Here is a 6,471-nt window from a genome sequence, read left to right as displayed (position 1 = left end):
TAGATCCAAACAAGAAAAAAACACAAGGCAAGTGTGTACAAATGCATATTTATTATATCCATATTTTCTAAAGGGAAAACTGGAAAGAAGTTGGCCTTTTGAAATCTACAGGTTGTGATTTTTTTCAAAGTCTTTTCTTTGAGAATACAATGGGCTCGATTCTTTCCTTTTCAAACTCCTCTTTATACTCTAGGCCAATTTTCCGCACTGTTACTATTTGTACCAGAAAACTCCTTGGCATCCTCAGTTCTAAGCAGGTGAGAGTCAGAATCACTCCCAGTGGAAAAGAGGCCAAAGGAACCAGGATGAATCTTTTCCTTCTTCCCAATTTGGCCTCCGGTTAGTCCTGTAGGGAAGCTGGCCCAAGAAGACTGAATCACATCCATAAATCACACCTGTACTCTGTCTCTCCTGCCCCTTGAGGCTGAGCCATTATCACCATGGTACAGAGGATGCCATGTACCATTGGGTCCAGATGGTACCCAGTACTTGTGCCATCTGGAAGCAGGTAGGCTCGTCATCATTTCCTCCCAAGACCAGATGACACAGGGAGAAACGGAAGGAACACTTAGACTGAGAGAGACTTAGGAAATAAACACCCTCCCTTTGCCCCATTCAAACCATTTCTAGCCTCAGTTTGTTTCTTTGCCCAGTCAAGAAGGAAGGGATGATTTTGGCAGAGCTGAGGATGGGAGAAGAGCAGTGTGTGTGCAGCACCCCCCGGTCTCCTGGCCTGTCCCCCTGCACTTCCTTCTCCCTGCCTGCCTGCCCTCCATCCAGGACACCTCCCGCCATGGCCACCTCAGCAAGCTCCCACTGAAACAAAGGCACCCATCAAGTGGGCATGTCCACCTTTCTCAGGGTGAGAAAGCCCAAGCTATGCATATCTGGATCAACAGCGCCAGATGAGTTGCCCGAGTGGCATGTTGATGGCTCTATTACTTTTCAGTCTGAAGCGACAACAGGGACATGTATCTCATCCCTGTTGGGAGGTTCCAGGACCTATTATGCAAGGACTACCACCTGGGGTTCTGTGAAGTCTTCAAGCACAACCGAAAGGCTGCAGAGACCCATGGAAGGCATCCCTATAAACAGAACACAGATGTGGTGAGCAACCAGCACCCCCGTTTGGACCAAAGCAGGAATATATTCTCATGGGCACAGATGAGCACCCCTTGGGGTGGCCTTCCAACTGCTTCGTTGGACCCCAAGGTCCATACAACTGTGGTGAGGGAGCAAAGATTATGGCAGGGATATCGTATGGGCTCACCACCAGGTGTCAAGATTTTGAGGACAGAGTGCCAAGGTCGTGGCCGCCCCATGGGAATTTCAGATAAGACCCTGTGAAGGAATGGACATCAGACATCATCTCTGGGTGGACCATTTCATCTCACACCATTTATATGAAGACTTTGGAATGACAGCAAGCTTTGATCCTAAAGCCCATTCCTGGGACCTGGAATGGTGCCGGGTGCCACACCAACTTCAGCACCAAGGCCATGAGAGAGAATGATCTGAAGCACCTTGAGGAGGCCATTGAGAAACTGAGCAAACGGTACATGCAGCTGAGCCTACGATCCCAAGGGGGACCTGAACAATGCCTGGCACCTAACTGGACTCCCTGAAGCCTCCACTGTCTATGACTTTTCAGCCAGCATGACCAACCGTGGCTCTAGCACCCACATTCCCAGGACTGTAGACAGAAGAAGGGTTACCGTAAAGACCTCTGCCAACCGTGACCCTTTCTCAATAACAAAAGCCCTCATCTGCACGTCTTCACTTTTTTTTTAAACCTGGATGAATATTTTTTAATATACTTATTTCTTTATTTGTCTATGCCAGACCTTAATTGTGGCTTGCAGGATCTTGACTTGTGGCATGTAAGACCTAGTTCCCTGATCAGGGATTGAACCTGGGCCCCCTGCAGTGGGACCATGGAGTCTTAGCCACTGGACCACCAGAGAAGTCCCTGCACGTATCTTCTCAATGAAACTGGCAATGAGCTCACCCAGTACAAAAACTAAGTGGACTGACTTGCCGCCATCAAACCCCTCCTAATTCTACACCCTATTTCTACTCTGACCCCTCTCTCCATTATCCTAATAGCTGTAACTTAAAGGATGGGGCACCAAGGTCTTTCTTAATTCCTGGGGGAAAAAAAGAGAATTTGAAGAGCAACAGGGTTCAATGTCGAATGCTAACTAGGGGGGAAAAATGTTTGATACACTGCGTATTTTGTAACGGCCTGGTTTCATTTCGCTTTGTTTTCTTCAGTATTTGGTGGTTGCAAATCTAGTCCAAGATTGGCTGTGGATTTGAAATATCAGTGGTTTTGATTAAGCATTTGGACTTTGATCTTTGAATGGAATTAACCTTAAAAAGAAAACAGTGCTGCTTAGATGAAAGAAATCACCAGCCTCCTGCTCTCCTGAGTGGAGCGTCAAGTTACTTCTATACCATGGCCAAGTGACTACTAAGGAATTTGATAATTACCTTTCCAGTTAGAATAGCACATATTCACTGCTCAGATTCAAGAATTTGTTTAAAAATGCAACTATAAATAGTGCAGGTACTTCCAGTTTCTAACATCAGTCTTGCAAATTTCCTGTCCTTATGAATAGCCTGTTGTTCAAGCCACCCAACCACAGTCAGCAAATGGACTCGCACGAGCTAGCACCCCTTCACCACCTTTGTGTTTATTTAACCACCTTGCTCTCAGGATAATTTAAGATGACTTTTAAAAATTGCATGCAATATAATGAAAGCAAAACAGTAGGTATATACGAAAAAAAATTAAGGGAACAAAAACAGAAGATGAAGATGCTAAGGGTAAAATTTAAGTTTTGCGGGTTGTGAAGGTCTGTACACTGGCTCAAGACTGCTTCATATTTGAATATAAACAGAAAGCAGGGAGACATGGTCAGGTATATGATCTAGAGCATCCATAGAATAAAAGCAGGTGTTTAGGGGAAAAACAATTATTTCTGGAACGAAGACCCACCAAAAATGTCTTCCATTGATCCTCATAAAGAAAGCAGCCTTCTTACCATAGATATGACAAGGAACTCCATAAATTTTTCTCTTAAAACATTTCTGTGTAGGCTGATGACTTCTTAAGAAATCTGAGTTTATTAAAAATCATTTCTGGAGACCAAAAGCTCATGGTTCAGATCCACAGCCTGTGTGGTTCAAGGAGAGATTTTAAGAACTGGGAGAATACATAGACTGTGAAAACTTCAGACCATCCTCATCAAGTTTTATTTCTCTAAACCAAGCATTTGTAAGCATTGTAAGCACGATGAGTTTACAGATCCTTTCCTTCTAACCAGCACTTGTGATGCTAGTTAAACGTCACTCTATTTGCTTTAACTTGAGCCACGTCAGGAGTAGGGTCAAGATCCCTGGTGGAAAGTGCAGGGAAGCGACCACACCTCATCCTTGTCTTCCTTTGTCTTCTCTTACAGGGAAGACGTACAATGTCAAATTCTCTCCTTTGCCCCCTTTACCGTCCATTCAAGGTCTAGTTGGGCCGTTCTCAGAACAACTTTCTCATGCAGTACTGCTTTTAGACAAGTAGAGGTCTTGATCCTCTCTTTTGCCCCAGATCCCACATCTTCTCTTTGAGGTGTTCTCCAGTCCCTCTTGGGGCTTCCCTGGTGGCTCAGACGGTAAAGAATCCACCTGCAATGTGGGACACCCAGGTTCAACCCCTGAGTTGGGAAGATCCCCTGGCAGAGAGCGTGGCAACCCACTCCAGCATGCTTGCCTGGAGAATCCCCATGGACAGAGGAGACTGGCGGGCTACAGTCCATGGCATCACAAAGAGTCGGACACGACTAAGCAACTATGCACAAGGTCAGTCCCTCTGCCCACGCTATCTTCTTCTCACGCCTCCAGACATATGGGTTGATCAGCTATCCTTAGGGGTTCCAGAATTCACGTCTCTGGAGCTGTCCTGGAGTTCTGGCCAGGTCCAGGTTGGGAAGGACATCAGTGCTGGCTAGCAGGGTATGTTTTTCGTGGGACTGGGCTTCCAGAACGGTGCTGTCATGCTGATTCAGGGTGACTCACTCACATCACACACAGGGAGAGTTCAGGGCTGTGGGCTATTAGGCATCACCACTGACCATTACGTTGGGGCTGTGTCAGTAGGCTGAGCATCACCTTTCTCCTGCTCCTTTCACCTCACCCCACCTACCTCACCAAAAAAAAGTGCCAGAGGACCCACACACAGCGGGATGTCACTGCTCACATAGCAAGGCAGTTTATTTGTCCAGTTTCTTCCAACTCCTACCTAGTGATCTGAAGAGAAACAATGTTTCCCCTCTTTTTGTCTTCACTTTATTCCATTTGTCAGCAAAAGCTCAAAATCCATGTCTGATCATCTTAAACAGTGTAGCTAATAATGCTTTGGGGCTTCCTTTGTGGCTCAGTGGTAAAGAATCTGCCTGCCAATGGAGGAGACTCATTTAGATTCCTGGGTCGGGAAAATCCCCTGGAGAAGGAAATGGCAACCCACTCCAGTATTCTTACCTGGGAAATCCCATGAACGGAGGAGGCTGGCAGGCTACAGTTCGTGGGACCACAGAGAGTCAAACACTACTCAGCAACTAAACAGCAACAACAATAATGCCTTACAGAAAGAAGCTGCTGCTGCTAAGTCACTTCAGTCGTGTCCGACTCTGTGTGACCCCGTGGACCGCAGCCCACCAGGCTCCACTGTCCCTGGGATTCTCCAGGCAAGAACACTGGAGTGGGTTGCCATTTCCTTCTCCAATGATGAAAGTGAAAAGTGAAAGTGAAGCCGCTCAGTCGTGTCCGATTCGCAGTGACCCCAGGGACCTCAGCACCAGGCTCCTCTGTCCATGGGATTTTCCAGGCAAGAGTACTGGAGTGGGGTGCCACTGCCTTCTCCGTACAGAAAGAAGAGAAAGTCAAATTAACCACACTCAAAAACCAGGACCATCATCAACACCCCAACACCCCAAACCCTTACCACCTATAATTCTCACAGAGTCTACCTATACTTCTAATAAAATTGTTCACCCTTACCACCAACATTCATGAAAATTAAAAATGAATTCTTATTTGGTTTTATAGTTCTTCTATTTAAAAGCGCGGAGGGTGAAAAAGTAGTGTTTCATACTTGCATTAATTCCATATGGGCAGGATTTCAAATATATATGAAGTTAAACAAGTTTCAAGGATTAACTAAACCACATAGCCATATATAATATTGTTTTTATAAGAAAATGTACTCCCAGTTCCCATAACCACTATATAATTGAACTTCTGGTATAGAAAGTCAGGTACTTCCTATTCAGTGTCACCTACATGTACGAAACGCATGAATCAGGATCACTGACCACCACTAGCAATGAATCATGCCTGAGCATATGAAGAAGGGCAGATTATTCCAGAAATGATCACTTCTGGAAGTGATGAATTGTTCCAGAAATTTATTTGAGATATCAGTATGACAAAAACCATTGCAACAAAAATCCCTTGACAGTGTGCACACATGTCCACACATCCACACAGGTATACACATACACCCCCACGAAGGGTTGGGTCAGGCGTGGAGACACTGCCAGTGACCACGGGTTCAGGTTTGTTGCATTAGGACTTGTACTTGGGAGCTTGGGCTTGCACTGTCTCTCTAGGCAAATGACCCAGACATTGAGACGAGTTGTATTCTTTTCTTTGCAGGCTCCTGGGAATATTTAAACCTCTTACCAAAAAAATGTTGCTCATACTTTTGCTCATGAAAATGTAGACTGTATGAAATTAAATTACTATTGATGGATTTAGGATAAAATGGAGGGTGAAAGAGCAGTGAATTAAAAGGCAGGCATCCTCAGTTCCAGACCAACCCTTCTACTGACCGGGTGACCTTGGGGAAGTTATCTCACACGTATGAACCTCAGGCTGCTACGCTGTGACAGGGCAGGGTCAGACCAGAGTCACATCGAAGAGTCCTTCCATGCTGAATGTCCGTGACGTCCCCTCTTTGACCAGCCGCAGTTCGCTTCAGACTGTCATCCAGCCCACACAGGTCCTGGAGCACCAGTGCGGAAGCTGGGGACCTCTGAGAGGTCCCAGGTAAGAACTGAATCCACTGTACTCAGACGAACGTCTGCACACTCTCGCCTCCCCCCTCTCTCTCCAGACATTTGGTGGCCTCCTGTGTACACAAACTCACAGAACTTCGTGCTGCCGAGTATAAACAGAGCGCTGTGCATACCCTGAAACTATGAGGGAACAGCTGATGGTATCATAACAAAAGGCAGAAAACTCGGCAAGCGGCTCCAAACCACACAGCAAATTCACGGCGTGATGCTCACCCACCGTGGGAGGGGCTGGGGGTGTTCTCACCTGCCAGCACTGACCCCTGCAGGCCCAGAGACAGCAAGTGGGGCCAGGGTAAGGAGGAATCCTTCCTCTGGCTTCCTCCAACCTCCTGGAGCCACG

At 46.4% G+C, this 6,471-nt stretch overlaps 1 pseudogene; it reads left to right on the top strand.

The window, feature by feature from the left end:
* Positions 1–793: 793 nt before the first annotated feature.
* Positions 794–6,257, top strand: LOC113899661 (annotated as a pseudogene).
* The last annotated feature ends 214 nt before the right edge of the window (positions 6,258–6,471 follow it).

Source organism: Bos indicus x Bos taurus, chromosome 10 (assembly GCF_003369695.1).
Source record: "Bos indicus x Bos taurus breed Angus x Brahman F1 hybrid chromosome 10, Bos_hybrid_MaternalHap_v2.0, whole genome shotgun sequence".
Taxonomy (NCBI): domain Eukaryota; kingdom Metazoa; phylum Chordata; class Mammalia; order Artiodactyla; family Bovidae; genus Bos; species Bos indicus x Bos taurus.
This window is presented reverse-complemented; position numbering and strand designations above follow the sequence as displayed.